Genomic DNA, 26,435 nt, shown 5'->3' with positions numbered 1-26,435 from the left:
GTGTCTGATCATCGGATTGTCCATTCGTCCTGTGTCTGGTGATCGGTTTGTCCATTCGTCCTATGTCTGGTGACGGTTTGTTCATTCGTCTTGTGTCTGGTGATCGGTTTGTCCATTCGTCCTATATCTTGTGGTCTGTTTGTCCATTCGTTCTGTGTCTAGTGATTGGTTTGTCAATTCGTCCTATATCTTGTCATCTGTTTGTCCATTCTTCCTATATCTGGTGATCAGTTTGTCCATTCGTCCTATATCTGGTGATCGGTTTGTCCATTCGTCCTACGTTTGGATACGTCCGGATGTTGGATGATTAATAGAATATTTCCGAAACATGAAAATTTACACGGACATATTGTCGTCTAAGATTGTTATATGCTGAAAGGATCGCAGGCCCATAAATGCTTTATTGTCGCGATCCACTGACGGGAAAGGAAAAGGCCGACACAGTCCCGAGCGAAGTAAAGGGTATGGTAGACTCTCGGTTGAGGGAGTAGGTTTGCACAGTAGCGGTATCATAGAGTTTCGGTGAAGGAGTAGGCTTACACAGTAGCGGCATTGCAGATCCGGAAAAGGGAGTATTTTTCACAGTAGTGGTATGGTTGATTCCCGGGGGAGGGAGTTCGTTTACAGTTTGATCAACGGGGAAGGGAGTGCGTTACTGCAGTAGCGGTATTGAAGACACCCGAGGGAGCGTAAAAGTACACATTAGATGGATTGTAGACTCTCGGTGGAAGTGTAGGCTTACACAGTAGCGGCATTGTAGATCCCCGGGGAGGGAATCCGTTTACAAAAGTAGCAGTATGGTTGATTCCCGGGGGAGGGAACATGTTTACACAGTAGCGGTATGGTCGATTCCCGGGGGAGGGAGCATGTTTACACAGTAGCGGTATGGTCGATTCCCGGGGGAGGGAGCATGTTTACACAGTAGCGGTAAGGTTGATTCCCGGGGGAGGGAGCATGTTTACACAGTAGCGGCATGGTTAATTCCCGGGGGAGGGAGCATGTTTACAAAGTAGCGGCATGGTTGATTCTCGGGGGAGGGAGCATGTTTACACAATAGCGGCATGGTTGATTCCCGGGGGAGGGAGCCTGTTTTAACATATTGCAGGTAGCATAGTAAACAATGTACACAGTAGTGTGTGTGTGTGGGGGGGGTATTCAAATCCACATTGATATTATTGTAAGCAGTTTTAATACTCACATTGATATAAATCATCTAATATTTAATACATATGTATACAAAAGACAAGTCAGGACGAGGTCGCATGATGGTGTATTCTATCCAAGACATCAGTTCAACGAGGTGTGCTCTAATAACGAAGGTTTTACTATTCCCCCAGGTTATACAATATACTTATCATATATACACTGTAGACTGCTGTAGACTCCCGCAGAATGGAGAGGGTGTTCATGGTTGTGGTGCTGTTGACTCCCGGAGAAGGGAGTTGGTCTACACGGATGCGTTGCTGTAAACTCACAGAGTATAGCGAGAGTTTACACGGTTGTAGTGATGTAGACTCTAAGAGTACGGAGAGGGTTTACACGGTTGCAGTGCTGTAGACTCCCGGAGAAGGGAGAGGGTTTACACGGTTGCAGTGCCGTAGACTCCAAGAGAAGGGAGAGGGTTTACACGGTTATGGTGATGTAGACTCCCGGAGAAGGGAGAGGGTTTACACGGTTGTAGTGATGTAGACTCCCGGAGAAGGGAGAGGGTTTACACGGTTGCAGTGCCGTAGACTCCAAGAGAAGGGAGAGGGTTTACACGGTTATGGTGATGTAGACTCCCGGAGAAGGGAGAGGGTTTACACGGTTGTAGTGATGTAGACTCCCGGAGTAGGGAGAGGGTTTACACGGTTGTAGTGATGTAGACTCCCGGAGAAGGGAGAGGGTTTACACGGATGCGGTGCTGTAGACTCCCGGAGTAGGGAAAGGGTTTACACGGCTGTAGTGATGTAGACTCCCGGAGAAGGGAGAGGGTTTACACGGATGCGGTGCTGTAGACTCCCGGAGAAGGAAGAGGGTTTACACGGTTGCAGTGCCGTAGACTCCAGGAAAAGGGAGAGGGTTTACACGGTTGTAGTGATGTAGACTCCAAGAGAAGGGAGAGGGTTTACACGGTTGCAGTGCTGTAGACTCCCGGAGAAGGGAGAGGGTTTACACGGTTGCAGTGCCGTAGACTCCAAGAGAAGGGAGAGGGTTTACACGGTTGTAGTGATGTAGACTCCCGGAGTAGGGAGAGGGTTTACACGGCTGTAGTGATGTAGACTCCCGGAGAAGGGAGAGGATTTACACGGATGCGGTGCTGTAGACTCCCGGAGTAGGGAGAGGGTTTACACGGTTGTGGTGATGTAGACTCCCGGAGAAGGGAGAGGATTTACAAGGTTGTAGTGATGTAGATTCCCGGAGAAGGGAGAGGGTTTACACGGTTGTGGTGCTGTAGACTCCCGGAGTAGGGAGAGGGTTTACACGGTTGTAGTGATGTAGACTCCCGGAGAAGGGAGAGGGTTTACACGGTTGTAGTGATGTAGACTCCCGGAGTAGGGAGAGGATTTACACGGATGCGGTGCTGTAGACTCTCTGAGAAGGGAGTGGGTTACACAGTTGTGCTGTGGACTCCCGCGGAGTAGTCAGAGAGTTAACACGGTTGTGGTGCTGTTGTAGGCAAGCTATAGTTTACACAAGTTAATTGACAATATATCATCTATTTTTTAAATTAAAATCTCTCAGGTATTTATGAAGTTGACAGGGAAGTGATGGGATTTGTTTAAATGCTATAAAATGACAGATTAACGAGATAAAAATCGTGCCCGATCTATAAATCTTAACTTATGACACCGTTCTACATGTATTTCCCGGATAGGAGCCATTAGGATTTACGAGCCCAGTGGATGCATACATTGTATGTGACTTCTGTGTGTACCTGTATCCTACATTCCTACACATCGTGTATATTTGTTACATGTTGCGGAGGTGTCGGGTACACAGGGCCATCATTAGACACACCGTGTCACGGTCCACAGCAGATTTAGTACGCATGCATGCTTGTCACACAGCAGGAAGTAACCCTGACTTATAACGTCGGCCCCCGTTTGTTATTGTTTTTGTTAGTTGCTATCAAATCACTCGCGTAATTACAAATGAGCAATGCAATATTGAAATGAATTGTATGACAGGTGCATTAATGAACGCTATAGTATTAAAAGCACTGTTATTGTTCGGTTGTTGATTAAAGTACAGTTGGTGGACTGTGTTCGGTCACACCTCGTCAATAATGCAAGACCATCGTTACCGCCTGGCTGGATAATTGTCATCCCGCCGTCGATTGATGATAGCTGTAAAGTAGGGACCGGGGTCGTTTTATTGTTGACATATTGCTTGTAACAAATATCAACGGTCCTATGTAACACATATATTTATTTCGACTTATTTGGGATTAATTACATCAGCAGCTAACGTTGACGACTGTTACGGTAGGTCTCTAGTACATGTACTTACAGCAAATATCCTAATTACTCTCTCTACCCTAATCATGGTTAGCGCGACATGAACAGCAGATGTGTTCGTCACGCACCGGGGGCTGCTGCACACATGTATACATTGCTGGGGGCCATGTGCTAGTCCCTGTGCACCTCAGCGAGAAGGGCCTGGTGCACGACGGGAATATTATAGACCGCTAACACAATGTCTCGCCAATCAACCATTGTCAATAACGAGAACAAACCTTGTATACACGTATTTGTAAGAAATGGTATCAATTTCATTAACATAGCTATATTCAATACTCGGATTGTACGGCTCAGTTCGTTATCTATAAAAGGATCTGAGGCACTCTCACGGCTCCCTTACTTGTATTCACGTTACAAAACGAATTAAAGGCAATTTTAAGGACCTGGTCGAGTCTTTGCCCAATTGTATACATGTAGAAGAAACGTACAAGGTTACAAATGATCACATGAACTTTGACGACGGAGAACTGAGGAGTTCTCGCCACATGCTCTCTATACACAGCTACCAACCAAAAAGATAAATTTCTAGATATGTCAGGAATTAAAATTCACTGATAACACATTAAACAAGTAGAGAAAACGCCCGCGATAACGTTGACAAATTCCGTTTGAGTTAGTCGTGGTTTTGTGTGGTGGACTTTCAGTTCGGGTAGGTCTAGCCTTGACCCGATAAGGTAAAGTACCCTGATCAGTTTCTGTTTACAAGTAAGAAATGATAGAATCTTACCTTTACGGCGAATTATTGTGGTGACGTTCCCAAGGTTACTGCTACAATACTGACAGTGTGTAAGCACATTTCACACAGTACGTCGGTAACGACACGTGGTTAGGTCACAGAAAATCCACAGTTCTCGTTCTGTCAACAAACCAAACACAGACTTTAGAACACACACGGAACTAGTAGCTGGCGGGACAGTCCCTTCACATCCCACTATCACAAATGATTTAGCCCGCGATGGAGCACGTGGACACGGCCCAGCAGCCACGCGCTGGTACCGCCCTTCCACACTCTAGTGGCTGACTCCGCCCTCGGTCCATATGAAACAGCACGCGATTTGTAAATACGGAACACACTAGATTTTGGATGTAAAGGAACCACTGGACATACTAGAATATCCACACACAGGACATGTCACATACAGAACAATACCGAATACGCTTACATACACACTCGGAACATATCATTAACTCAAGGAACACACTCATATTCGGAACAGACCTCATACAAATACATATCATAAAAACTCAGAGCGTACCACACTCATACTCGGAACATACCAGTCACACATACTCGGAACACACCTCATACAAATTCATCACATACTCGGAACACACCTCATACAAATACATCACATACTCGGAACACACCTCATACAAAGACATCACATTCTCGGAACACACCTCATACAAATACATTACATACTCGGAACACACCTCATACAAATACATCACATACTCGGAACATACATGTACCAGTCACACATACTCGGAACACACCTCATACAAAGACATCACATACTCGGAACACACCTCATACAAATACATTACATACTCGGAACATACCAGTCACACATACTCGGAACACACCTCATACAAATTCATCACATACAAACATGGAACACACAGCGTACTATCTTTGTCACATAACACACAAACTGGGAACACACAACATGCACAGCTTGGAACAAAAACAAAAAGCACGGTGCAAATCGGAACACAGCCAAAACAATATCGGAACGCACCGCGTACACAGAACACACCACACACAAAAAACACGACATATATTCAGACAAAGACACAACCTTACTTTGATAAATGTTTACATGTCCGAAGTTAACGGATTTGTCCATTCTCTATAGAGTTTGACACTACACCCCTATATTACAGTGAACCATTGTATTGTGTGTTATATGTACTGATGAGCTGTAAAGACACTAGTCAATAAATAAATAAATGAAATGACATACGACACGCCATATTGCTTTAATGCAAAATGATGTAGAAATGTATTCATAGCGACATTAATGCCACAAACTACAGGAGGGGTTCCTAATAAACGATTTGTTTTTATCATGAGTAAAAACAGACCTGTGTTACAGTATATTATATGCATTTTAATTTTGTCTTAATTAGCATACCATGAAAACCCTGTACAGGTGTGACAATAGCATTGCTACCTCAGAGCGAATAGATACAGAAGACAGCGAGACACCGTAAATCGCAGAAGAGTGACATTCATTTAACCAAGTGTCAATGCGTGCGCAGTAACAATTTTAACACGAGTGTCTAAATGAATATACATGTGTTAGGAAATCCACCGTTCATAAAAAATATACCTGTGTTAGGAAATCCACCGTTCATAAAAAATATACCTGTGTTAGGAAATCCACCGTTCATAAAAAATATACCTGTGTTAGGAAATCCACCGTCAATAAAAGTGACGGCCTGAAGCGAGTGCCCCCGACGTGCCGCTCTCGCCGGGACACGGAAGACAGTTTGACACTAGTTCTGTAGAATGGTGAAATGCTCCATCTTTCTTGCCAATGATCTGTTTGCATGTGACCCTGCTGATACAGTGTGGTAGTGCTATCGGCGCCGGTTTTGAGAATCATTAAAAATACAGCGAGTGTATGTTAAATTTTAGTATCGCCCTATACATGCAGCGATGGTGTGCGTTCTGATGATTGGGAACAAAGAGAGCGATCACATCACCGAACTATTGCTATTTTGAGAGAGCGGTGCCCATTTAATCCAATGGTAAAGATAAATCGTTTAAAACTAAGAATGCATGTTTAGTGTTATATTTCAAGAGGCTTCCAATTTTAGATAAGACATGTCTTAGTCAAATATACAGCTCTATTTACAGCGATGAGAGTTCACAACAACGTGGCCGGCGTTTGGTATGTTCGCTACATATGGATCGACAAAGTAGTATACTGGTCTAAACCATAGTTTCCTCCATTATCCAGCAAATTATATGTACATACAAATTCAAATGGAGTATACAAAAATCTTACAGCTTAAACGCATTCTTATTTTGAAGAAATCTCACAAGCCTATGTCTCCGAAGGAATGAAGCTGACATGGAGTGGAAGAGTAGGCAGAGCCCACGACCATCCTTGATGGAGTAAAGAGTAGGGAGAGTTTACCATCATTGATGGAGTAAAGAGTAGGCAGAGTCCATGACCACCATTGATGGAGTCAAGTGTAGGAAGAGTCCATGACCACCATTGATGGAGTAAAGAGTAGGAAGAGTCCATGACCACCATTGATGGAGTAAAGAGTAGGCAGAGTTTACCATCATTGATGGAGTAAAGAGTAGGAAGAGTCCATGACCACCATTGATGGAGTAAAGAGTAGGAAGATTCCATGACCACCATTGATGGAGTAAAGAGTAGGAAGAGTCCATGACCACCATTGATGGAGTAAAGAGTAGGAAGAGTCCATGACCACCATTGATGGAGTAAAGAGTAGGAAGAGTCCATGACCACCATTGATGGAGTAAAGAGTAGGAAGAGTCCATGACCACCATTGATGAAGTAAAGAGTAGGAAGAGTCCATGACCACCATTGATGGAGTAAAGAGTAGGAAGAGTCCATGACCACCATTGATGGAGTCAAGTGTAGGAAGAGTCCATGACCACCATTGATGGAGTAAAGAGTAGGAAGAGTCCATGACCACCATTGATGGAGTCAAGTGTAGGAAGAGTCCATGACCACCATTGATGGAGTCGTGTAGGAAGAGTCCATGACCACCATTGATGGAGTAAAGAGTAGGAAGAGTCCATGACCACCATTGATGGAGTAAAGAGTAGGAAGAGTCCATGACCACCATTGATGGAGTAAAGAGTAGGAAGAGTCCATGACCACCATTGATGGAGTCAAGAATACATAGAAAAGAGCTCTCCGCCGCTATTGATGGAGTGGAAGCGTTAGAAGAACTTACGACCACCATTGACGGAATGGAAAAGTACGAAGAGCTCACGACCACCATTAATGGAGTGGAAATGTAAGAAGAGTCCAAGAACATCACTGATTGGCTGGAGAAGTGCGAAGAACACACCAGTGGGGGAAGTTGTAAGCGTTCACGACTACCATTGGAGTAGGGAAAGTGCGAATAACTCACTACTACCGCCATTATATACACGTAGGGCTTGACAAAAGACAAGTCCCACTACAACTGTGCTCTCAGATCCAAAGGGCGGCTCTATTATGATACAGAGATAATTCAATACGTGACTGTCAAAAATGCACTTATATGGTAATTGACTCACAAACGACTGTCTACATCATTTGTCTATTGACCAAGTGCTAATTCACCATACAAATGATATCTGTTCTGACACTAGCACAATGTCTATTGTAATGTTAGGACTGTATCTGTTGTGACGGTAGGGCTGTATCTGTCATGACGGTAGGACTGTTTCTGATGTGACGATAGGACTGTATTTGTTGTGACGGTAGGGCTGTATCTGTTGTGACGGTAGGGCTGTATCTGTTGTGACGGTAGGGCTGTATCTGATGTGACGGTAGGGCTGTATCTGTTGTGACGGTAGGACTGTATCTGTTGTGACGGTAGGACTGTTTCTGTTGTGACGGTAGGACTGTATCTGTTGTGACGGTAGGACTGTTTCTGTTGTGACGGTAGGGCTGTATCTGTTGTGACGGTAGGGCTGTATCTGATGTGACGGTAGGACTGTTTCTGTTGTGACGGTAGGACTGTATCTGATGTGACGGTAGGGCTGCATCTGTCGTGACGGTAGGACTGTATCTGATGTGACGGTAGGGCTGTATCTGTTGTGACGGTAGGGCTGTATCTGTTGTGGGGCTGTATCTGCTGTGACGGTAGGACTATCTGATGTGACAGTAGGGCTGTATCTGTCGTGACGGTAGGACTATCTGATGTGACAGTAGGGCTGTATCTGTTGTGACGGTAGGGCTGTATCTGTTGTGACGGTAGGGCTGTATCTGTTGTGACGTTAGGACTATATCTGTCGTGACATTAGGACTGTATCTGTTGTGACGGTAGGACTGTATCTGTTGTGACGGTAGGGCTGTATCTGTTGTGACGGTAGGACTGTATCTGTTGTGATATTAGGACAGTATCTGTTGTGACGGTAGGACTGTATCTGTTGTGGGGCTGTATCTGATGTGACGGTAGGACTGCATCTGTTGTGACGGTAGGACTGTATATGTTGTGATGTTAGGGCTGTATCTGTTGTGACGGTAGGGCTGTATCTGTTGTGACAGTAGGGCTGTATCTGTCGTGACGGTAGGGCTGTATCTGATGTGACGTTAGGACTGTATCTGTTGTGACGGTAGGGCTGTATCTGTCGTGACGGTAGGACTGTTTCTGATGTGACGGTAGGACTGTATCTGTTGTGACGGTAGGGCTGTATCTGATGTGACGGTAGGGTTGTATCTGTCGTGACGGTAGGACTGTATCTGATGTAACGGTAGGGCTGTATCTGTTGTGACGGTAGGGCTGTATCTGTTGTGACAGTAGGGCTGTATCTGTTGTGGGGCTGTATCTGTTGTGACGTTAGGACTGTATCTGTTGTGACGGTAGGGCTGTATCTGTTGTGACGGTAGGACTGTATCTGATGTGACGGTGGGGCTGTATCTGTTGTGACGGTAGGGCTGTATCTGTTGTGACAGTAGGGCTGTATCTGTTGTGGGGCTGTATCTGTTGTGACGTTAGGACTGTATCTGTTGTGACGGTAGGGCTGTATCTGTTGTGACAGTAGGGCTGTATCTGTTGTGGGGCTGTATCTGTTGTGACGTTAGGACTGTTTCTGTTGTGACGGTAGGGCTGTATCTGTTGCGATATTAGGACTGTATCTGTTGTGACGGTAGGGCTGTATCTGATGTGACGGTAGGGTTGTATCTGTCGTGACGGTAGGACTGTACCTGATGTAACGGTAGGGCTGTATCTGTTGTGACGGTAGGGCTGTATCTGTTGTGACAGTAGGGCTGTATCTGTTGTGGGGCTGTATCTGTTGTGACGTTAGGACTGTATCTGTTGTGACGGTAGGGCTGTATCTGTTGTGACGGTAGGACTGTATCTGATGTGACGGTGGGGCTGTATCTGTTGTGACGGTAGGGCTGTATCTGTTGTGACAGTAGGGCTGTATCTGTTGTGGGGCTGTATCTGTTGTGACGTTAGGACTGTATCTGTTGTGACGGTAGGGCTGTATCTGTTGTGACAGTAGGGCTGTATCTGTTGTGGGGCTGTATCTGTTGTGACGTTAGGACTGTTTCTGTTGTGACGGTAGGGCTGTATCTGTTGCGATATTAGGACTGTATCTGTTGTTGGGCTGTATCTGTTGTGACGGTAGGACTTTCTGTAGGACTGCGGTGGTCGTAGTATTTGGAGAAGGTCGAAGTTGGTCAATAGAGCTAGGGGGATGGGTGGGCACGTAATACGTCTGTTTATATATGACTGACGATCACGTAAGTTCTATCCATTATATACAGTCAATATCAGAACTGTGGTTAAATTACATCGACTTACGATAAAACAGTTGGTCTGCCGCAATCAGTAAACAATAACATTGCGAGATTGAGCTATAAAAATAAATCCAGATAGACTGGGATTAGTTGACAGAAAATTATCCAAATAACAATGCGCATCTAGTAGTGTGTTTATAATTATACGTGACCTGATGAAGCAATGCTATCAGAAGATGTTATCTATGGCAAAGTATGTCTGTCAAACGTAAAGCCCCGTTGTTTTCTTGTTTTTGTTTCGAATTTGCAATGTAACGATACGTATACGCAAGGCCACGCGAGGACGGGTACCCAGGGAGACAAATAAGAAAATAATTAATAAGTAAAACAAGAGGTTTATAGGGCCTTCATCGCCCATCTGGATTATTTTTCATTACATCCCCAGTAGTAACAGTTGCTATACCCCTTTTTTAACCAATGATACGTAGTCCATCTGTTACATACTTAGATACAAAATAAAATCAACGTTAACATTACATCTGAAAGGTATATACCTGTTTCTTACTGGGACCAGATAACTTCTGAACCACTGCAGGTTTACATTACAGACATATCAGAATACGTTCTAGACTGGATTTTGTAAAAATTGTAGGGAATAGAAGGCATCTCCATGTTTCTCCCCTGTTGACACCCCCCACACACCACAAACCACCACCACCATCATACAAGTGTCCAGTAACCAGACCTCTAGTCCTCTAGTCCTGGTTACATGAGTTGTCCTATGGTAGGATACCATTTATACAACAGCTTGTGATCGTGAGATTACAACGATCAGTACCACTCTACTTACGTTACCCGAGGCCCCGTTAGGCACACGTGTAGCTCATTCAATACTACGTAAACTATGTCATATGTACAGACATATAAAAGTATTTCTTTAGCTTCACAGTCACTGATATATTTCTTCGTCACTGACCTACTTTCTGTTCCTGACCTAATTCTCTGTCACTGACCTAGTTTCCGAGATGCTTTTTGTTCCTGACCTATTTCCATAGCATTGCCATGCTTCAGCTTTTGTCACTTCCCAACTTCCCTGTCGCTGATCTAAATCACGTTGAACGGTCCATTTCGCTGTCATTGACCTATTTCTTTTGTTACTTACCTATACCTCTCTGACCTATTTAATTTTCTCTGTATCTGACATAGTTCCTTGTCAATGGCTGAATTCTCTGTCATGACCTGCTTCTCTGTCATTGACCTAATTCTTTTATTACTGACCCACTTTCATGTTTTTTTTAACTCCAACTGTTTATACTTATGTTTATATCGTCATAAAAAACGAGTAAGAATGACATCGTGAAAGTCTACGGGATTAATGCCACTTAACAATTCTACCTTATTCTCTTATTATCATTTACAATGTATATATGCTGCTCGTTGAATTGCTGATGAGGGGTTTGTAAGCAAAACAATGTGACTTTATTCACAGCTCGGTGTGTGACCGGTCACCCTAGCCTGCGCGATGGCCCGGCCTGATACATAACAAGACTGATGTAGGCAGCGCACTATTAAACAGAGGTCAGGAAAAAATACTGGTGATATGTAAATTAGCCATTAATGAGATAGTGTTGATCCATCTGGAGCACCCTGTGAGTAGAACCACCAACATATTATTTATATTTATATCTTTGTTATGATTTCGTGGTAACACAGATGTGTATGTTTGTGGTGATTTGCATATGCTGAAAAATACATTTCAACATGTGCTATACAATCATCATGAAGGTATTTGGACGATCTTTCATTATAGGTAGGTACACGCTTACGTCATACGTGTCATTAGAAGTGCGTATATACTTACGTGATACGCAGACGATTAGAGAGATTTCCACCTGCTACGGTCAAATTATAAATATCGCCTTGCATGTAAATTTAACGTGTGTTATTCATCTGTTTGAAGGGCCGGGAGGGCCACCAGTCGCGGTACACATCACTGAGTCACAGTAGAAAAATAAACCCAATGTTGACTTTTTGACTTATAACAAACATAACAGATTAGAGGCAGAATAAATCCAAACACCACCAGATCAACACTACCGTACGCCGCCCCTGATATACACGTCACCGTCACATTAGATCTGCACAGGTATTGTACCTATGTCGATATCAATGGTATATCCAAATTAATCCCCTCCCTGTCCCCCACCCAATCACAAAGACCTCACCATCATTATAGAAAAACATATGAAAGGCGAACTCCAAATAAGTCCAGAAAGTTGATAAGTTTAACTTGTACTTATATGCTTTATGAGGTATAATATATAGTTGACAAGTTTGTGCTCCCCGGTGAGGTGACTGTCACGGTAACCTCCCTTCTGTTCGTTAGACACTGCCCTGCATGTATGACGTAAGAATTGAACGCGTTGGAGACCACTACATTTAGGATCTTCTAAAGTTTCTCTTCTTTCTTCATCATTTTAATAGGCAAGCCTTTACAATTCTTTCCAGTGGTGACTAGTGTTGTTATAAGGAGATAACACAAAACTCAAACAGATTTTACAGATATTTGAAATGAAATTACATAAATCTAAACAAAGAAATAAAGGGAGGTAACTAATTTTGATGACATAATCTACTGTTGAAAATAATTAAATGCAATTAGTTAGATATACGAGGTAATCTCAATATCGCATCATCATGGTGGCTGATATGTGCCATTTCGTTATTTTGTTATTTCGCTATCTCGCCCTGCGGGGCAAAAAGACGATAAACATCGTTCTGTCGCGGCAAAAAAATGATGATCTTCGCTATCTCGCACGCGGGGGCGAAAAGACGATAATCATCGCGATCTCGTCCCGCGGGGCGAAATAACGCTGATTAGCTTGGCGAAATACGATAAACAGCGGAGCGAAGTATTTCGGGTCGCTAATTTCGTTATTCCGCGTTACCTTTTTTCGTTATTTCGTTCTATCGCTGCGAAAAGACGTTGGACATTTTTGACAGATCTCTATACTACCAGAAAAAAATAATTTGAAATATTATTGCCGAGTGGCATACCTAAAATGGAATTCTGTATTAAATTACAATTATTAGAAAGAGTCGATTAAGAAAAATCTGGTAAACGATCGTCTGCTACAAGGTCAGACACAGTGGAAACACTCTCTGATCTGTCTTTTAATTATATATTTTTACTGATAAATCTTCACATATCGATATCTCGTTCACGGTCTACAGTCACAAAGACGAAGTAACGCTCATATAAAATAACTTACACGTCGGTATGTAAATAAATGTTTATATTACAAACGGTACCAAAATAGAAAACATTTCAATGTTTTTTTCTTTTATGTGGTTAGACATATCACTTTAACAGACGGCATGGTGATGTGACGTCAAGGGTTATCTCCCTTTGGGGAACAGGTGGGCTGTAGAACAACCAACATTTATGTCCCAGTGCTACGTCTGGCTGACAGAGTGACGTTTTATATGTGATGAAACCTGTGATAAAGTCAAAAGGCAGTCAAATCGTCAAGTCAGTACATTTGTGATAACCTGACCGACCTGTCTAAGGAATTAGAATATTTTACTTGATGTTTTTGCGTATCTAGAGTTGAACGTGGAACACTTAAATGACCCACACAGCATACACTAAAATGAACAGGGCCGATGTGATGCCACCAGTGGAGTATGTTTTCGATACCTGGTACGGTCGTGTAATGCACGCGCACAAAATATGCGTTAATGGATTCTATTGCACATCTCAACAAATCAACGTGGAGTTCATAGAGTGTTGACATGTACTACAGTGCACGGTCACCTAGATTTTTAAGTTAATTATACGGCAGTATCTCCAGCAGGCATTTAGTGTATGACGTCAGAGTTAGTACCGTTATATGTACCCCTCATGTTTAATTGTTTCTCGCGAGTGAAATGTTCCCGGAGGCTTTCTTAACGATCTGTTTGTATTCCAATACTTTTACAAACCTCATAGAGATACCCAAGTCCTTCATTTACTGCTACTTGTTGATGTGATAGAGTTATCTCGCCCTACCAATCTGACGTCACGGACGAATTGACACTGTTGCTACATCCTAAACAAACAGTTCGTACCTGTACCTACTACATGAGAACAAACTCGAACAGCTCAAAACAGTGTCAGACAAATTGTACCATACACACATATATTCGCCAAGCACAGCTTACAAAGCATAACTCATATACACTCAAATAAAAACACCATATCCAACTACGGTACAGGAAGACACTCACTTTTACACAGAACACACCCATTAAACAGATCTATACGGAACTCACTCGACCCATACACAAGTCACACACCATACGGAACTCACTCGACCCATACACAACTCACACACCATACGGAACTCACTCGACATTACACAAGTCACACACACTATACGGAACTCACTCGACATTACACAACTCACACACCATACGGAACTCACTCGACCCATACACAATTCACACACCATACGGAACTCACTCGACACATTCACAACCCACACACCATACAGAACTCTCTCGACATTACACAAGTCACACACCATACGGAACTCTCTCGACATTACACAAGTCACACACCATACGGAACTCACTCGACATTACACAAGTCACACACCATACGGAACTCACTCGACACATATACAACTCACACACCATACGGAACTCACTCGACATTACACAACTCACACACCATACGGAACTCACTCGACACATACACAACTCACACACCATACGGAACTCACTCGACACTTATACAACTCACACACCATACGGAACTCACTCGAAACTACACAACTCACACACCATACGGAACTCACTCGACACATATACAACTCACACACCATACGGAACTCACTCGACATTACACAACTCCCACACCATACGGAACTCACTCGACACATACACAACTCACACACCATACGGAACTCACTCGAAACTACACAAGTCACACACCATACGGAACTCACTCGACATTACACAAGTCACACACCATACGGAACTCATTCGACCCATACACAACTCACACACCATACGGAACTCACTCGACATTACACAAGTCACACACCATACGGAACTCACTCGACATTACACAAGTTACACACCATACGGAACTCTCTCGACATTACACAAGTCACACACCATACGGAACTCACTCGACCCATACACAAGTCACACACCATACGGAACTCACTCGACATTACACAAGTAACACACCATATGGAACTCAAACTACACATACACAACTCACACACCATACGGAACTCACTCGACACATACACAACTCACACACCATACGGAACTCACTCGAAACTACACAACTCACACACCATACGGAACTCACTCGACATTACACAAGTCACACACCATACGGAACTCATTCGACCCATACACAAGTCACACACCATACGGAACTCACTCGACATTACACAAGTCACACACCATACGGAACTCACTCGACATTACACAAGTCACACACCATACGGAACTCACTCGACCCATACACAAGTCACACACCATACGGAACTCACTCGACATTACACAAGTAACACACCATATGGAACTCAAACTACACATACACAACTCACACACCATACGGAACTCACTCAACACTTATCATTACAGACAACTTAATATGTCAATATTTGTACATAACTCAATGTATGTACATATATAGGTAACATCACAGTTTATTTATATTTAAAATAATACCATATTTGTATAGCTGTATATGTATACTAAACATCGTTATATGCGGAATGTCTGAGTAAAGAGAAACAATGACTCCATTGGGAGATCGACATAAGAATATCGGAATTTACATCCGTGATCTGCTGATGGCCATTTCCTACACGGGCCGCACCGGACTTAGAGGGCTGCACGTTGTAGGTTGTTGGCGAACAATGATGGATTATCTATTTATATTATTCGCAATACAGCTTCAATATGCTGTTTTATCATGCAACACCAACTTTTCCACAGGAGGCAAACACGACTTCACACTAGGAAACGTGTGTTGTATCGCATGACTCTTTTTCATAACCTATCGATATGACTTATCAAGATATATGCAAATAAATTCACGTTCATACCATTTAAGCATTAAATTGTTTTCAGTTAATAGATCATATGAAAATGCATCATAGCCGTAAGTCACTACATAACGTGTGAGTAAAACACGAACCGCGTTAGTCACTACATAACGTGTGAATAAAACACGAACCGCGTTAGTCAATACATAACGTGTGAATAAAACACAAAACCGCTTTAGTCACTACATAACGTGTGAATAAAACACGAACCGCGTTAGTCACTACATAACGTGTGAACTGTCACAATTTGAATAAAATTACATCAGCAACTTTCTACTTCTACTTTCTACCTCGTTTGTTAAACATGTATACCATTCCTCAAATATAACATCATATATTGCCCTTCATAATTAAGTGTCGTTAACGTACGGAAGTTTTGAGTATTTTGTGTTGGCCCATCCCTCCAACAGGAATCGGGAGGTAACAAAACCGCGCCTTGGTCACTCCGGGCATTAACTTTCCCTTCTACGTCATCAAATTATTGATGCGAAATTAATATTGGACTTTAATTTCTGTTTACTTTTTCGTAGCGCACTGACCCATTACATATTGGTAAAATTGAACTGTGACATGTATACATTAAATTTAGCATATAAACCATGCATGAAACCCAGAACTTCTTGTACTGAGTTCATTAATTTACAACATAAATAGGAGTTCGTGATTAGAGCCCATCGGCGTTTTGCTGGCAAGGATACGATTTACCAATGTGGTAATTTGACACTTGGGTAAGGCATAACTACATTTAATTTCTAATTATGTGAAATTTTATGTATTTATCCACCTACCTTAATTTCTATAGAATGTACGTATTATAAGTATAAAGGTTTAAATACAATGTGGGATTTGAAGTAACCTTTTTATAAAAAATGGCACAATACAATGAATGGAGATGATTGTTATAGATCCCACGGATATTCTAAGGGACAATTGCCCGTCTCTATGGCCGTAAGATGAGCTCCGTTGTATCGTACAATAGCGGTACATTTACACTTATTCGGGGTGGATCCATAGCGACCTTGGGACCCTAGACTGGAAGTGACGTCACTTATCCAACCGTATCATCGACATTCATACGAGGATCTTATGATGGCATATCCGTTTGCGGCTTTTACTAGCAAAGGATCTGCTAGTGCTCTATCTTTAACAGATTAGGTCTAAATTACTGGCAACAACTGGACACGTCCTCCATTTACACGACACAAACTTAGCTTTATTGACACAATTATTCACTCCAAAGCAATCACAAGAGAAAGGATTCAAAAGGAAGCAACAATTCAACGATTATTACCGGTGCGTGTTCCCGTCTGATTGTTGGGCGAAATGTACGAGTTTGTTTGATTGGCAGGGACGGTCGCGTGCGGCTTGCAGTACGGTCAGGACTGGGTCCTCGCCATCGGGCGCGCCGAACATGGTCTTCATAATCACTGGGGTAGGGATGCGCTTTTACAGAGAGAAACAATCTTAACTGTTCATTATATAGAGTAAAACATGCAATTCCTTGGGGTCCTGAATTCCGTTTTCAGCGATACATCAACTGCTGGATAACATCTCGACTAGCAGAGGGTAGTTCTGGCCCTCTACAACCTGAAAGCCAGGCGGCCGACTTAATGCCCCAATAGTCTTGCCTATAGTCCATAATTGATCTATCGTTGCTAGAAGAGGACTAGATTGTGTCTAACCGCCTACGACCACCGCGACCATAAATCACAAAAGAATTTTGATTTTTGATGCCATTGCAGAATGTCTATGTCTCGCTGGACCTGGCGTCAGAGCCCGAGGTCGCCATTTACACGTCATGTTGATAGGGACATGCCGATATATCTCTCTCTAAGGACACATGTTGATTCAGAGTTTATATAAATATACAATCACTGATATATCGGTTTTACATACACGTAAGGTCCATTGGTCTGTAGGACAAAACATTGGCATATCGTCTCCGTTTATGAATCGTTTACACATTATTATTCTCTAAATGTATATTTCATTAACATTTCTGTTTATAACTCATTGGCACGTCGTCTCCTTATAAATAAATCATTGACACACCGTCTCTATCAATAAATCATTGACACATCGCCACTAATTATATATCATTAACACGCCGTCTATATTTATAAATCATTGTCACATCGTCTCAATTTATAATCATTGTCACACCGTCTCAATTCATAGATCATTGACACATCGCCTCTATTTATAAATCATTGACAATTCGCCTCTACAAATCATTGACACATCGCCTCTATTTATTAGTCATTGTCACATCGTCTCTATTTATTAGTCATTGTCACATCGTCTCTATTTATAAATCTTTGACAAATCACCTCTACTCATAAATCATTGACACTTCGTCTATATAAATCATTGATAAATCGTCTCTACAAATTATTGACACATCGCCTCTACAAATTATTGACACACCGCCTCTATTTATAAATCATTGACACACCGTCTCAATTCATAAATCATTGACACATCGCCTCTATAAATTATTGACACATCGCCTCTACAAATTATTGACACATCGTCTCTATTCATAAATCATTGACAAATCGCCTCTACAAATCATTGACACATCGCTTCTATTTATAAATCATTGACACATCGCCTCTACAAATTATTGACACACCGCCGCTATTTATAAATCATTGACAAATCGCCTCTATTTATAACTCATTGACACATCGTCTCTATTCATAAATCATTGACAAATCGCTTCTACAAATCATTGACACATCGCCTCTATTTATAAATCATTGACAAATCGCCTCTACAAATTATTGACACACCGCCGCTATTTATAACTTATTGACACATCGCCTCTATTTATAACTCATTGACACACCGTCTTTATTCATAAATAATTGACACACAGTCTCTATCAATAAATCATTGACACATCGCCTTTACTTACAAATCATTGACACATAATTCATTGTCACATCGCCTCTATTTATATTTTATTTATAAATACTAACACATCTTTGATATATAAAACAAAACTTTGACGTATAACCTGTCAACCAACAATGCACAAGTATGGACATATCGACAATTCGACATTGGCGACAAGTTTAGAATACAGGCGTTATGTTTATATACGATACTGTTTCTACTCTTATATCTCATTTTAAAATCAGTATTATTGAAGCATGTCATGTAAGTTTGTTGTGATGAAATATGGCTTTATGCATACATAAAGTAAACTTCTGATATTTCTGAATTGACAGGAAGTCAGCCTTGGCCAAACACTTCAATCAAACCACGACAGAACTGTATGTCTGCGTGTATGTATCCAACATATATACTTTGTATGTAGGGCAATTCATAACAATTGATCAGTAAAAATAAGGTAATGTATTCTCATATCCAGCTTTGATGACAGACATATACATGAACCACCCATCACATCAAAAACCGGCCTTAATGACAGTAAAACACCAGGACTCTCAATCTAATCACAACTGACTTCTGTCGTGGTGGTGACGGGATATTGGGATCAGGCGGGGGAAGTCATGATCAGGGCGTACCCAGTAAGATCGGTCAACAAGATAAGAAATAAGAAATAAACTTACTATCAAAAGTAACAGTCGTCCTCTTCTGATAGTCCACCTATACAGTCCATGTGAAAGTCTTTTTCTCGGTGTCGGCTTTGATTATCAGTACTACATTTCACGATAAAACGCTGGAAGCACAGTACATAGTATATATGATTACCTTTTGTATACTGACGTTTTTTTTCTTCTCGTGTCGTGTTTCCGCTCCAACAGAGTTACCATTGGATTTTAACCATATACCGCTCCAATTAACTAGCCTGGCGAAGAATAGGCAGACAGGTATTGCATTTCTTAATTCTTCTAGCTATTACAGAACACAAAACCAAGTGATTAAATGGTCTCAGTTTTACTTACATGTGACAAATCAAGCGCGGGATGGGTCAGCGGTCACGTGTTGTAAAACCAGTACGATTTACCAAGTCATTGTTTCGTATACGTATAAAATTACGTCAATCGGTATGTGCCTGTTATTTAGAAGTTTCACTCAAACCAATCATTGTTTAGCGAGTTCAAACCCCGGCCTGTCCCACAGAGCGCGCTTATACTGGGATATTGTCCCATTTGTTTTGTATGTACGCACTGGTTTGCGTGACCCATGGTCACTTTGGGTATGCAAATAGTTTCTAGATTATATAATTATGTAAATGCTCGCCACATGCCCACTGTCTTGAGACTTGGTTGTGGATTACTGATATGCAGCATTGCGCGGAGCTAATAGCCTTATAAGAGAACTTATTGGAACTGGTTATTTGTACATGCCAGCACCAATCAAATGATGCCAGAATGACGACAACTCGCTGCAGTAATCAAACCGGCAATGACAATCCATAGAGCAGCAATAGGTTTTTATGAAGTATTACAAAACCGAGTAATTTGTAAGAACACAGAAGCGCCGGCTGTGACAGCCGAGGAAAACTGTTTACGTGTGGCTGTTACGTGACGCTTTCCCGACCTTACAAGGTGCCAGATAGCGACTCCACTTAGCCCTGTTTTTTTCATTCATATTACTTTGCTAATATAATTTTAAAATCGAATCAAATGTAAAATGTAATAAACCAAACGTTGGATTTGTGATTACCTCTTACCTCAACCGTATACACATTTTGTGGTGACGCGCTACAGTAGAAACTCAATGAAAAACGATACGATCAGTGGGGTAGTCGATAACGCCACGGAACGTTTGTCTGATGGCACGCGTATTTATTGGAATTTAATTCTACGAAACTGAATTGGGTAAAGTAGGAATCTAGTTATCGTTGCGTAACATGTGTTTATGCGTTAAGCCTGAGGGAAGCTGGCATTTGTTTTGAAGCGCCTGTCCTAACAGTGTTTTTGACAGAGGCTTCTTATTGCACACCATGATCCCTTTGCAGCCGTTACCGACCGCAAGATGAGATGACGATGGGTATGTTGTTCCGATAAATGCACGCCCTCCTCAATTCATGTTCGTAAGTTTAAAAACATGCTGACTGTGTATATTAGGTTGCTATTCGACCAGAAGCTATGCACGCTATCCCTTTGAATTTTAGCTGAAAGCCATACAGGACAGTCCGCAGGGATAAAGGGCGATCCTAAATTTAGTCAGATCAAACAGGGAAACAGTATCTGGTATTAATGGCCGTGTTTTAAGCTCGCCTTTCTGTAGACGTATATTTGAATTGTGTAATGACCCTTACATGCAGTTATTTTCGATATGTTACCCCTTGGCGACTACAATTAAATTTTCGTTGCCTGGACTATTGTACAAAACTAATACACATTATCCCGATACAGAAATCCACTCTCCGACGTTGGATTTAGAGCATACTGTCTATTTCCATCAACATCCGCTCCATCCTTCCATCGGTAGAAGAATTGGTTACGTACATGTAGAACTGTCAATCAGTTAGCAACTTAAGTAACCACAGCGGTCACGCCGATTGGTTAAAAATCCCGGACAACGGAAAGTGGCATTTTGAAATTTGCCACCATTTAACTAAGAGTATAACAGTCGTATACATGCTTCAAGTTCCATGCTAAATCTACACTCATACAGCCATTTTTAAAATATCGAATGGCACGTGGTTTCGATGGGTTCTACTGTACATTAAAAGCTTTGTCTCATCACTTTACAGACTTGTCACACAAACGTATCTTTTCGAATTGATACGTCAACGCCGTCATTAAATAAGTTGAAGGGGTCGTTTCAGGACACACTGTAGTTATTGATGTTCTATAAATAGTTCAGGACTGATGTGTTCATTTTCATTTTGCAGCTATTACAAGAGGGGGATTAAGGTATAGCCAAACCTAGGTAGGAAATAAACTTCGAAAAGTTAGTATGATAGACTGTCCTATACACACAAGAAGACGCTGGTTAAAGATGCCTGTAACTAGATGTCTAGTGACATCACACCTTGTCACAAATGGAGCGCCAAAAGTTCTAAGTAGGTACAATGCTACGTACTTTTCCCTTTCGTTAAGAATGCATTTAGTTACAGGTAGTATTATTGAACAATGCACACTCCAAAGTACCAGTTAAATACCTATATGTTGGTGCTTCTTATATAGGTCTTTACCTCAATAGTGGTAGCTATGGATTGGGACATTAATGCCATTGCTAGGTGTGCGATGCGGGCATTTTTTACACGTTAATGGTATATACTCTGTTATAGACTTCGTATGGAAAGTTTAATTGATGTTCACTTGTTGTAATTTAGTACGGTTATGAGGAATTGTTCCTGTAACTTGTACACATGTTTATTATTAGTTTGTACATTTATAAGGAATTGTTCCATTTGAATTGAACACATACAAAAATGTATTTATGTTACATGTAAGAACAGACTTCCATATAAAAACTAGGTCGGGTATATATCCTTGCTGTACAGGTGTATAGCGATGTATCATATTTCCTACGGCTGGAATTAAAAAGCAGCGTTTTGTCAAAGCGATTAAACGAATAGTGTTAAGTGTATCTTTTGCCTGGGGAACCGTTGTAAGTGGATGTTGAATGAGTGACGATTTTATCAGGTTGTTGGCTCTCATCAGTCCCGTTACGCGGGTAGTAACGGTACAACACGAGCCCTGAGGAGGTCACAGATAATAACATAACACGGTTCACCTACCACACCAGTTATCTACGTATATTGTTTCGCACCTGGAAACTAACTTGACAATCACAGTTTGTAAAATCACTGGTAAAAGGCTAATTATGGAAGTTATATCTTCACCCAGATCATGTGATCCTCCAGATCATGTTATCCTCCAGATCATGTAATTCTCCATATCATGTGATCCTCCAGATCATGTGATCCTCCAGATCATGTAATCACAGGTAAAATCGCTTTATATTGACGGTACGTATATATACAATGGCACCATACATAAATTCACATAATCGTAAGTATTCACAATCTCGAGCCTCGCAAAGCAACGAAAAAGGACACTGTCGTTAACTACAAAAATCAACAACATATGGAGTAGTATTCCATTTGTACACATCATCAATAACTAATCAAATTGTAAATAATATAAAACAATACAAAAAAGATAAATAAAATGTACCACATACTGCAGTAAAACGCTTGATATGCCCTTTCTTAGTATTCGTACAAATATGATCAGCTTCCAGGAAATGCACAAATCAAGAGTAAGTACATATGTACTAAGAACATATTGGAAAACACGGAGGAACAACCAGAAAGCGGGTAAAACTCTCAGAAAGCTTGTTATTGGAATCAACTCTTAGACTCCATGAGCTCTACATATGAACACGCAAAACACTCTGACCGACATTTTTGCCGTCTGATATGTATTTCGCTCTAGTAAGTTCCATGTTGTCAGTGTAGGTGTCTGGTTAGTCCGTTAGTTCCCTGTTGTCTGTGTAGGTGTCTGGTTAGTCCGTTAGTTCCATGTTGTCTGTGTAGGTGTCTGGTTAGTCCGTTAGTTCCATGTTGTCAGTGTAGGTGTCTGGTTAGTCCGGGGATCCGTTAGTTCCATGTTGTCTGTGTAGGTGTCTGGTTAGTCCGTTAGTTCCATGTTGTCTGTGTAGGTGTCTGGTTAGTCCGTTAGTTCCCTGTTGTCAGTGTAGGTGTCTGGTTAGTCCGCTAGTTCCCTGTTGTCTGTGTAGGTGTCTGGTTAGTCCGTTAGTTCTCTGTTGTCTGTGTAGGTGTCTGGTTAGTCCGTTAGTTCCATGTTGTCTGTGTAGGTGTCTGGTTAGTCCGTTAGTTCCCTGTTGTCTGTGTAGGTGTCTGGTTAGTCCGTTAGTTCCCTGTTGTCTGTGTAGGTGTCTGGTTAGTCCGTTAGTTCCCTGTTGTCTGTGTAGGTATCTGGTTAGTCTGTTAGTTCCATGTTGTCGGTGTAGGTGTCTGGTTAGTCCGTTAGTTCCATGTTGTCTGTGTAGGTGTCTGGTTAGTCCGTTAGTTCCCTGTTGTCTGTGTAGGTGTCTGGTTAGTCCGTTAGTTCCATGTTGTCGGTGTAGGTGTCTGGTTAGTCCGGGATCCGTTAGTGCCATGTTGTCTGTGTAGGTGTCTTGTTGGTCTGTTAGTTCCATATTGTCGGTCTAGGTGTCTTGTTATTCCGTTAGTTCCATATTGTCGGTCTATGTGTCTGGTTTGTCCTTCAGTTCCTTAGTGTCCCCCTAGGTGTATCTTTTCTTCTTCATTTGTCTATTGTCCTCTTTAAAATAAGAAGAGACAACACGTGCGTGCATGACAGTGTACGTAAGACCCGTTTTTGTCAGTAAGTGCATGTCTTTGTAGGTGTCTGATTCGTCCAGTGTCTTTTAAGTGTATATGTCCTTATTTCAATATTGTTTCATTTTAGCTAGCGGCAATATGTATACACTGTATGTAATATGCAGTACAAAGCGTATACATTGATTGCATTATGTGAACGACAGTACAATCAGACGAATCGCATTAATGTTCTCGACGAAGCTGGATCAACCGAGTAAAGACAGCGAAAGTAAGGATATGACACGTGAAAGGCGTCCACGTCAGACCTTATATTTAAAACGCGACAACACGTACATGCATGACAGTTATAAATAATAGGTCTATTGCTGTACATTGGTGCCAACGACACGAGCACTTAACACTACATGTATACCTACATACTTGTCCTCACAGAAGATCTCCCTCGGAATCAGATGCGCATGATCACCAATATGTAACACTCCCGAACTCTGGTTAATGAGCACACACCTCTAATAAGTTAATAACACATAGTTAGCCGATGCCATGGTCAGGACGGTTGATTGAAATGATTACCTACAGCTGGCAGATCCAAGGTTATGTTCATTAGAGCCATAGAGTAGAGACATTTATAGTTGCTGGCGATATGTTACTAATATTTACACAGGACATTCGTTCATGGGCTCGATGTATCATCCAAACCTTTTTTACTGATGAACTTACCTTTACAGTTGATGTCCAGTGTCCCTTGTTGACTCTAGAAACTGTCCGGAACACTGTCCAGTATCTCGTGTTGATTTTAGAAACTGTCCGGAACACTGTCCAGTATCTCGGGTAACACAGCCAATCGGTCTGGACACTGATCACAAATCGACAAACATGTTTAACGAGTATACATAGGTAATTATGGGTAGTGCGATTAGTAAGCACATACTATTTGCCGGCTATTACAGGTGAAAGTTGTCTGACCAGACATAGCACCATTAACTCATTCCAACCAATCTATACAGGACAAATATCACGGCCGTCCGAAAATCACAGATACACTTTGCCGTGCCCGACTAATGTATAAAGTAAAGTTATGCTGGGTATCTGTGTGATTACGGCTCGGGTGTCGCTGTAAGTACACATTCCTCCAGTCACACAAATTAACGGTCTATGATGAAGTGCGTTTCACAATATGTAACAAGATTAGTACGGAGGTGACTCGAATTTAGTATGAATGACATTGTCATAAGCGAGAGTGTATCAACATAAATCCGGTATAACAATTACTGATCAAATACACAGTGCGCGCGCGGACAGGTGTTGATACAAGGGATTCCCCACCCGTCCTTAGTACGACCAGCAATGTAGGTTTTCATCATGACTTACACAATGGTGCCTAAAATCTGTTGTAGAAATATTCAACCACGTCATTGTTTCTTCTGTGTGTATTGTACGTGTAAAGTGTTTTGGGTGTGATAGGCCGTACTCTTTGGTCAAACGAGAGTGTGTCTTACGTCAGTCATGGCCAGTGGAACTTATAGCCGTACCTCTCCACTGCCAATATAAAAAATAACAAGCTTTGGGATAACAATTAATTATGGAATGCAATGCTGTGATCCGAACATAATTGACATACCTGCATATACCTATACGAAGATCGATCGTGGTCCAGTGATTTCACGGAAATCTTTCCGTAACCAGTAACTTTTATCTGGCAGTAGCTATAGGTGTCAAAAACAAGAATTCGACCAAACGAAGCACCAAATAGGACTCGAACATTTTCTAATGTAAGCACGAGACAAAAAATAAGTTTGTCATGTTACCTGTTACAAATGGTGTGTAAATTTAATGTACAAAATACATACACTGCTTCTATGTTGACCCTACCCCGGACAGAACGTGTATCACCTTATCTGGCGTAGTACATGGTACAATAAACTTATAGATGTCATGTTACCGTGTGGTAACTCAAAGGTAAGTAGGGGGCAAAACCGTATTCCTTGGTGTCATCTGACCGACAGGAGTCTCTAAAATAGACACATTACAAAGTAAGATTCGCAAGCATGGCTTTGCCTCTATGTCAATATCTATAACTACATTGAAATACTTGTACATTTAGAAAAAATCTGTCCTACAAATTAAA

The 26,435-nt window shown here is 41.7% G+C and overlaps 1 protein-coding gene across 1 annotated transcript in view; it reads right to left on the bottom strand.

Annotated features, from left to right (window-relative positions):
- The window catches only part of LOC117329703 (FMRFamide receptor-like), a 76,589-nt gene extending 51,117 nt beyond the window's left edge, over positions 1-25,472 (bottom strand). Inside the window, exons 1-2 of the mRNA XM_033887784.1 lie at positions 25,028-25,472; positions 4,231-4,359 (exon numbers count right to left, since the gene is read on the bottom strand). The gene's annotated coding sequence lies outside the window, so the exon portion shown is untranslated. The remainder of the gene's footprint in view (positions 1-4,230; positions 4,360-25,027) is intronic.
- Positions 25,473-26,435: the final 963 nt, after the last annotated feature.

The sequence above is a fragment of the Pecten maximus genome, chromosome 1 (assembly GCF_902652985.1).
Source record: "Pecten maximus chromosome 1, xPecMax1.1, whole genome shotgun sequence".
NCBI classification, from domain to species: Eukaryota; Metazoa; Mollusca; class Bivalvia; order Pectinida; family Pectinidae; genus Pecten; species Pecten maximus.
This window is presented reverse-complemented; position numbering and strand designations above follow the sequence as displayed.